The following is a 9995-nucleotide window of genomic DNA, read 5'->3' as shown; positions in this document are numbered from 1 at the left end:
AAAAGAGTACAATCATCATGTAAATTAAACTTTTTAAAACACAAATTTGGACGAAATCGTCCACTTAGATTACGAAGTCAAATGTTGATGATCAAAATATCTGTCCACATAAAAAAAGGTTTCATACAAACAAGATACATAGAACATGAATTGTGACCAATAATGCAATTTTCCCAATTAATAATTGTACACAAAATGTCTCAACGACTGACAGAAGAATTTGACATGACTGACTAAGCCCGTGTTTGGAAAATTTATAAAATATTTATAAATTAGTTAAACTTAGGATGTGTTTGATTGACTTTATTTTCTATGAAAAATGTCCTTTTTTTTTTTTTTTTTATCTAAATTCCTACTTTTGGGGTGCTTAATTTATATGTTATCATGAAAAATATTTTCCTAAAGTTAGACACATGAACATATTTATTTTCTAGACAATTCACACTAACCAAAAATTCAATTTCATGAAAAACTACAACATTTTCTAGGTTAAAAATGAAATCCACCGAAGACATTTAATTGACAAGTTCCATGCTTGTAATTAAACATGACACCGAATTTTCAATCGTACATTTCAATAATTTCACAAGTATTCATTTAATTTTATCTATTTCTAAATTAACACGTATTTTAAAATTCTTCCTAAACTTCTTGTCTATTTATCTATTTTAGTAGGCTCTAGGTGATTATGCACATAAGTAATGCCATAAATCAAGGATAAATCATGTCTGGATCTTTTCCTAGTTTATATATATTTTTTTAAGGTTTCCATAGATTCTCATGTAGAAAAATAATTGGAATGTTTCATTGTTAGCAGTAATAAACGCCCAATGCCCAAATATGGAAATGGCAATTACTAATGTTAAGAAGAAACAATCACATGAGAGGTTACCTTTTAGTTTGAAAATGTCACCTAAGATTCTGACGATGTTAACAGGAAGCTCAAGAAATATAATGAAGATGAAGATATAAGAGTGTTGTGCAGGGGAGAGATAGAGTTTTGTGGCACTTAAATAACGGATGATATTTTGAAGAGTTTGGTGATTCTTTTCTTTGCAAGGTAGTCTTTAGGTTGATCCCATTTCGAATTTAAGAATACAAATTTCAAACTTATCAAACGAAGTAACTTCATTAATACTTAATTGTTTAATTAAAATATTATGGAAAAACTTTCAAGCAACCTAATATCTTCTTATTGAATATTTGCAAGCACCAGCAAACCCTCACAGCACGTCTAATTTACATAATTAAAAAGAAATGAAAATTAAATTGATGAGATTTTAATTTTTTTTTTCTTTTATAGTATATTCCGTTACATTATTAGACAATTTTATGAATTTTTACGTGTATGCTTATTTATTCATAAAAATTGATCTAGTCTTTGGAAATTTGGTTACAAGGTTTAATGAATGAAGCTATTGAACAGGTAAATTTGTAGTAGTTAGAACCAGGTATGTTCTTAGGATCAATGTACACCACTTCAATTAATTAGTTGTGTAGGGCAATGTTGTCGACCTGAGTTTACTACATTATGTACGTTATAAATTTGCAGCAATAATATATGTGAAAGTAAAAACATGTTGACTTGATAACAAGCCTAACATGAACCGGTCTATCAATATAAACGAGGCCTTGCAAGTATGATCCATAATAGACCAACCTCTAGAGTCGCAAGTTTGCTAGTCGAATTTGAAATAAAAAAGTTGCATTTCCCACTTTAGCAATGTGATTCTGCTGTGAAAAGAGAAAGAGAGAAAGAAGAAAGGAATTTGGGAAAGTAGGGAAGCAAATGCAAAAGGAGTACAATCAAAGAATGGTATAGCAAAAGGTTGATGCAAAAAAAAAATTAAAGTAATCTTGAGGAAGTGGGTTTGCGCCTCGAATGTGGCAAGAACTCACGTAAACTACCTCCGAGAGTTAGCCGTGTTGGAGGGAGATTAAGTCTACATTTGGCTAATGTTTATAAATGGTTAATAATTGGTGAAATCACTTTTTATCCACACATCTCAGTAGAGCCACAACTATTACCCACTTATCGATCACTTATTCTATCCATTTATGAAATAAACCATTTATAGAACACTTCCCATACAAAGCTTCAATTCTTTGATTACCTAAATAGTATCTTGCTCGGATGCAAAATTTGCACATGGTTTGGATTATACATTTTTGATATTTCATCAGGGCTTGAGGTATGATGGGACTACAAATTCATTCTCCTCTTCATATTATTGTTGTTGGACTGTGTGCTGAAGGGGATCAAGTTGTCCCTACAAATCCCAAGGAAGCATGAAAATAACAATTAACAGCACAGAAAGTTCCTGCACATTGAAGCTGTTGTCATTCGTTTTAGTGCGACTTCGCTTCCATTTCTTGTTTCTTCCAGTATTTTGTGCCACTGGAATTTAGAGGACTGTATAGTTGAGACTTGAGAGTAGATTACAAATGTATTTAGTACTAGAAAAAGGCTTAAAGCTGAAAAGAGTTGTCTTTGGTTGTGTCCCTTTTGTACCCTGTGCACTTAGCTTCTTAATAATTTTTAAATTGTGATTAAGGGCTTTTCAAGTAGAATACAGATTATTTTGTTCTTGAAAGTAGATTCCATTTCTCCGTCAATTTTATACTCAAATCCAACTTTAGTGGCTTCCAAATCTAATCCCAAATGGACTCGGAGACTAGGAATTCTCTGCAGGTAGCCAACTTTCTCTAATTTATAAAAGTTCCTCAGTTGTCTCATCGGGGTGTTCTTTACATTGTTGAAAACCTCTAAATGTCAACATCAGTAGCAAAGGCATTTCAAATTAGACAAGAAAGGCATTCACAACACCATTGGAAAATGAAATAACTGGTCTGGTTTTATCATGAGAATAAGAATGAGATGGATAAATATTTTTTTAGGATTTAAATTAATTCTTAACAACTTAGAGAACATACATCTTGTCTTGGTATAAAATTCCCATCAAAGGATTATAAAGCCGACAAGTTGCCTGGACTGCACGACTTTTGCACACTTTTGGCTACAGGTTTTTTGATGTAGGTGAAACTTAAATATTTGCAACACGCAACCAGAAGATCTCGACATTCATGGGAGTCCAGGGCTATAGTTCCAAAGTCACATACAGCAAGTTCTCAGACAAAAAATTGTTAGGGCCCAAGCGGCAAGGTGCCGCAAACTAAAGCTCTGGAAATTCTTCCCACGTAAGAAATGCCACGAAGTGAGGAACAACACCTGAATTTGTCTGCTACATCTTCATTGCTCATGGCTGAAAGCCCAAGGAACATAGCATATTATTTCCAATTATTCATACCTTAACGAATAATTTACAAGCGATTATAGCATATATATTTAAATAGATGTTGGAAGTAGATACCTGCATCCTCAACAACATTGGAAGTATCAACAAATCTATTGTCCTCTCATATCTATATAGAGCCTGAGAAACAAAGGATGTTAATTTATCAATCGTTCATACATTAATTCATAGTGTACATTGTAGTGTATATAATATAGTATACATTGAAAATTGGGAATCAAGAAGACATGTATACCTTCAGAATCCAAGAAATTCGAAATATCAAAGGACTTTCCATCTTTAGATGCTTCATCAAGCATAGGTGCACTTAGTTGTCTTGAACATAATTTTGTCTTCACATGGCAATTTTCAATTTCCAAATCCTCTAGTGAAGAGAGCACAAGTTCATAGTTCTGAGAGGAAAGCATTCTGATTCTATAATGATAAACAAGCATTAGGTTTCTCAATTTAGGTAACAGTCATTCCTTCTTCAACAATTTCAATCTTTGAAGATGGGCTGGAACGAAGCAGTTGGGGGATGCGTTAAACACGCCACTAATGCTTTATGCCTTGTGGATACTATATGAGGAAATACATTATTATTTGATGAGGATCAATTTTAATTTTAAATTTTTTTTCGAGTAACAAAGAATTGGACAGGAACGCATTCTTAAGACCATTAGAAAAGAAAATAACTGGTTTCATCTTGAGAATGAGTTGGGTAAATAAATTTTTAGGAGGACAAAAAAGTATCATCCATTGATAAGTCCAAAACAAAGAAAAACTTCAGGATGCAAATTACTCCAAAAACTGAAAGATCAAACATGATTAAAAAGCCAACAAGTTGCTTCGACTGCACCAATTTTGCTCATCTTTGTCTTTCGGGTTTTTACCTTCAGTTGAAACTGAATCCACTAGAAGGCACAGTGACATCTCCCACTCGGAACTATGAGCCTAAAAAGCAATTATCGGAATTGGGTAGTTGCCTCGAGCTGTCTACAAGAATCATCCATATAGACACCAAAAACCATTGCTGGTAAATTAGTGAATACATTTTCATTTGTTCTGTAATGAAAATTCTGCTTCAATTGGTCAAGGCAGAAAGCCTGAGTAACAGGGCATTTTACATTTGCAATTATTCGTACATCAATTAATAATTCACAAGCAATTATAGTACATATATTCAACTACATGTTGAAAGTATATACTTGCAACCTCATCAATATTGGAAGTACTAACAAAGTTGCCATCCTGATCTCATATCTGTATTGAGCCAGATAAATTAATTTATCAATTATTCATACATTAATTAACATTGTGCATTATAGTGTATATAACAGGATAGATGTTGAAAATTGAGAATCAAGAAGACATGTATACCTTCAGAATCCAACAAATTTTAATTATCAACGAATTCAATAGTTTATCAAGCTTTGGAGCACCTAGTTGTTGTCTTAACACAACTTTGTCATCACTGGGCAATTTTCAAATCCCAAATACTCTAGTGACGGGAACTCAAGTTCATAGTTCGAAGATGAAAGCCATCTGAGTCTATCAAAATCAACAAGCATTGGATATTTCAATTTAGGAAAGACAATTCTGCCTGTCATTACTTCTTCCACAATTTCAACGTTTGAAGTGTCGTCTTTTTCTCGTCTTCCAATAATCTCTTCAATTGCTTTACATTTCTTAATTAACAAACATTTTAGAGCCACAAGTGAATTGGCCATTGAAGGTGAGAATAAGTATCCTAAGTTGTCACATTCTTCAACCGAAAGTTGTTTCAAATTCTCAAAGATATAATTCCTCTAGGAAACATCCTTGTGAAATGCACTAATTTGGGTAGAGATTTCACAATCAATGTTTCTAGTTGACCAAATGTACTAATTTTTGCATCATATTTTGTATACTCAAAATCAAACAGAATGGACCCACTAAGTTTATGGGATCTGATTTGCCTTAGCTCATCCAATATTGCCACAATACAACCCAGTCCATCAATGCACAAATCCTCCAAGTTAGGCAATGTAACCAGGAAGAAATTTACTTAATGATGTCAGCTAAAATTATGTAATCATGAAACATCGTAAGTTTGAATATCACCTTTAACTTTGTAGAATTAATTAAGACATTGAGATGAATTAGCATATGTAAATAACTGTATATCAAAAAAAAAAAAAAACTGTGGAAACGTGAAATATGGAGCCCATTAGAGAATGTAAAGATTGGCCCAAGTCTGAACATCTGTTTGAAATGTGGGTGCTGAGAACCCATCTCGATTTTTTGAAAATATTCATAGGAAAAATAAAAAAAGATTGTTGGGCTTGATCATCAGCCCAGCCCATAATAGATTCCATATTACATATTATAGATCAAGCCCACTGGTGATTATCACATGTAGTAATAAATATAAATATTCCTCAAAATTGGCAAAAAGGGATCCAAACCTTTGCCCTTCAAGCATTTTTTGTTCCAAAACATTATTTTTAGCACTAAAGTCCTGAATCTATGCCATTAGGACAAAAAGTGAAAGGTTTGGGACAAAAAATGCACTGAAGTCCCTAATGAAAGGCTTTAGTTACGTAAACAACTGGTCCTATAGTTCATTATTTCCATAGTCAAATATAATGCCTTAAACAATTAGGAAATTAAAGAAGCATTAATTTTTAGAAAGTTGTCTTAAGATTACATAATGTAAGGTGATAAATTACACACTACGTTAATAAAAGCATACGGGAAATATTAGCTTGTATCATTTAAAACTTGTTTGTAAAATTTCTTTTTAAGCGGACTCCATGCTTCAAAAAATAAAAGCTAAATGAGAATTAATTAGAAATTGAGAAAGTAGCCCACTTATCACTTAATAAGTATTAAAAGCTACATTTTCTTTCACTTATCACTTATCAGTAAAAGCAACATAATTGTGAGTAAAAATTCATTCATTTATTCAATTAATAACGTATTTAGATATTAAATAAGTGTGTAAAAAACACACTTATCAAGAAAATAAATTATCTAATATGCCCTTGCAGGAACTACTTTTAAAAATATAAAATATTCATTGAACACATGATGTGTCCGACCAGCCTGTGATTTAATTTAAAATCCCAAAATGTATTAACTATTAAAGCTCTATTTGAGCTCTATTTTTTATGGAAAATAATTTCGCAATAGCATTTTTTAGGAGAATATGTTGTTAAAAAATAGAAAAACATTTTGGGTTTACGTGCAAAATTATTTTATTGGAAAATATATGGTTAAAAATGAGTTTGGAAAAAAAATTAATTTTTAGAGAATGAAGCTCAAAGAGGGGCTAAATATTCCAAAAAAGTGAAAGGATTCGAGAACTTATCGGCCTCTTTCTTTAAGTCATCAAGTTTTTGCAGCCATGCTAAAACATCTTGCACAATAACTTCTGCATTTCTTTAGGTTGCATCTACTAATAGTTGAACCCCAATTCTTTTATTTTCAAGAATTTCCATTTCATCCCTCAAAATTGTGAATGTCAAAGTAGTAACATAACAAATAGTTGATCAACCACGTATTCTACAAGCTTCTCAACAATGGAAATGCCCACACACACTGCAATATCAGAAGTATATACATGCATCCTCAACAATAGCAGAAGTATCAACAAATTTGTCATACTCTCATATCTCACTGAGCCTGAGAAACAAAGTATATAAATTATCGACTATTCATACATTAATTAATATTGTGCATTATCGTGTCTATAATAGGGTATATGTTGAAAATTTGGCATCTAGACAGAATCCAATAAATTTGAAATATCAACAGGCTTTCGAACTTTCCATACTCATCAAGCATTAGTGTACATAGTTGTCTTGAACGCATTTTTGTCATCACACGCAATTTTCAATTTCCAATTCCTCTAGTGAGGAAAACAAGTTCATAGTTCTGAGAGGAAACCATTTTGATTCTATAATGATGAACAAGCATTAGCTGCCTCAATTTAGGAAATACAATTTAGCTCGTCATTCCTTCTTCAAAAATTTCAATCTTCGAAGTGTCAAGAATATTCATTTATTCTTTTCAAACCTGGATAGGAGAACAGAATGCAAGGGAAAGATGGGCTGAAACAAAGCAATTGAAGGGGTTTGTTAAACATACCACTAATGTTTTATGCCTGGTGGCTACTATATGAGGAAATACATTTTATTTATGAGGATTCAAAGTTTTTTTTCCCTTATTTTGAGTAACAAGGAATTAGACTAGAAAGGCACTCGTAACACCAGAAAAGGAAATAACTAGTTTCATCTTAAGCATGAGCAACGTAAATAAAATTTTGGAATAACCAAAAAATCTTTATGATACAAATTACTCCAATAATTGACAGAACAAACATCTTGGTACTAAATTCCAGATTCAAAAGTTAATACGTAGCTTCAACTATACCAATTTTGCGCACCTTTGGCTTCTGGGTTCATACCGTCAGGTGAAACTAAATCCACCAGAAGACACGGTGACATCTCCCCCTCCCAACTACAAGCCTATAAAGCAATTATGTAATTGAGAAGTTGCCTCAAGCTGTCTACATGAATCATCCATCCTTCCAGACACCAAAAACCATTGCCCGTAAATTTTGTAGCTGTGCCTTCTTCCATTAACATTGAACTTAATCGTGTCTCCTATATCATATATACCAAACATACCACTAATATTATAAGGCTAGCTAAGAAATCTTACATAAATCCAAACAAAACAGTGATAAACTAATCCTACTGACATAACAACGTCAAGCATCAGTTTTTTTACTTCAAATAATAGAAAGAATACTTATTACATGAATTCAAATGATTGAAACAATTTGTTAAATAAATAAATGAGAATTTTTTTTGAAAGCTCCTCAGTAGATAAAGAAAGAGATCATCAGGGCGAAGGAGTAGTCATTATTAATATGGCAACTATTCATACATTAGTGAATAAATTTGCATTTGTTTATATATATATACACGGTAAAATTAGGTAATCATGGAAAATGAATTATACAATTAGAGTCTCTAAATATTAGGAAAGAGAGCTATAAATCTTGATTTACAAAATCAACATCCGAAATATGTTCCCTCTGATATTCCCCCTCAAATTGATGATAGTTGTCAACAAGCATCAATGCTCACAAGATATGCATGGCATGCAAAAGTCATTGCCTTTGTACATAGATTAGCAATCTGATCATGAGAGACATGAACAAGATGAAGAATTTTATCATGAACTCTTTTGTTAGTTAAAAAACTTCATGTTTAGCAAAGTAAGTCACTACGTCTTAATTTCTTTTTGGAGTATTTTAATCATAGTTATCATACCCAACCCGGTCATTGACCTGAAGAAATCATCGGGTCATCGGGTAGTGGTTCAACCGGTAGGTCATTGCAAGGTCAAATTTTAGTTAAAAAACTTTCTTTTTAGATCAAAGAATAAAATGGAACATATATAATTCTGTTACATTTATAGTTAATACTCCACTGATTGTCATAGTAGTCAAGCTTTCCATAATTCTCAAGGTGGGCAAACGTTTAAATCCTCCCAATTGCAAATTTGATATTGAATTTTGCTTTCAACCTATTTGGTAACTAACTGGTTCAATCCAAACCGGATCCAGTTCAAGACAAACTAGTCCAGTTCGAACAGTTCTTGACCCGTTCAATTGCTAATGAACCAATTAATGCAAACTGGATTGGATCACTGTTAAAAAGGGAAATAATTGTTCCGATTTCATAATGAGAAGGAGAATGACCTGGATAAATAATTCTTTTAGGATACAAATTACTCCTAACTAATAAAACATACATCTTGGTACCAACAAGTTACTTCAACTGCACAACTTTCGCACATGTTGCGTATTGTCATGCTTGGCCAACTTACCTGGGTCAATGGCCCACTCAAGCCGAACCACGTGACACTCCAGCGAAGGTGTCACCTATTGCCGAGGTGGGCTATGGCAGAAACCCTTCAAGCCGAAGTCCACTAGCCGAGGCTCCCTTTTATCGAGGCCTGTGGATGTAACCGAGGTCCGCATGCTGAGGCCTATGAGCCGAAGCCATGATGCTGAAGCTGGTTGAAGTTAGCTAAAGCCCTCAAGTGGAAGTATTGTATGAAATGGCCGAAGCCCCGAATCTGATGCAGGAGCCTTCGAACCACAAGGGAGCATCCTCCATGATCATTGCTCCCAAGAGATCTTCTGCACTTAGATCTTATTCGAATGATTGATGGAACGTTTGTCATAAGCATAAAGGTCAAATCTTGTCACTAGTACGGAGGCTCTGCACAAGTAATAAATGTGCAGCAAGCTAGCAAGTCAAGCCCCATGCCTAGGATAAGATGTTTGAATCAAAGAGATGAGACCACGTGTCACCTCATCCAAGGACTACCATTTCACATGTATCACTATAAATACTTTCCTTATGTAACATCAAAAGGCTAATGCAAGAATCAATACAAAGAACTACACTTTACTCAATTCTCTCTCATTTACTTGCAATACACAAATCGAGTTTATACGCATTTACATATATATTTACGAACACCGGTTGGTAATTATTGTACAATAGGATCACGAACAACCCGCTGGATTTTGAACGTCACCGTCCCATGTCGTTGGGCTACTCCCACGCCATTTGAACCGTTCGTTTTAGACTGTCCACATGTCTTAGCGTGTTGGACATTCGCCCATGTGTGCAGGGG

Source organism: Olea europaea, unplaced genomic scaffold, assembly GCF_002742605.1.
Source record: "Olea europaea var. sylvestris unplaced genomic scaffold, O_europaea_v1 scaffold1331, whole genome shotgun sequence".
Taxonomy (NCBI): Eukaryota; Viridiplantae; Streptophyta; class Magnoliopsida; order Lamiales; family Oleaceae; genus Olea; species Olea europaea.
Note: the sequence above shows the minus strand (reverse complement) of the source record.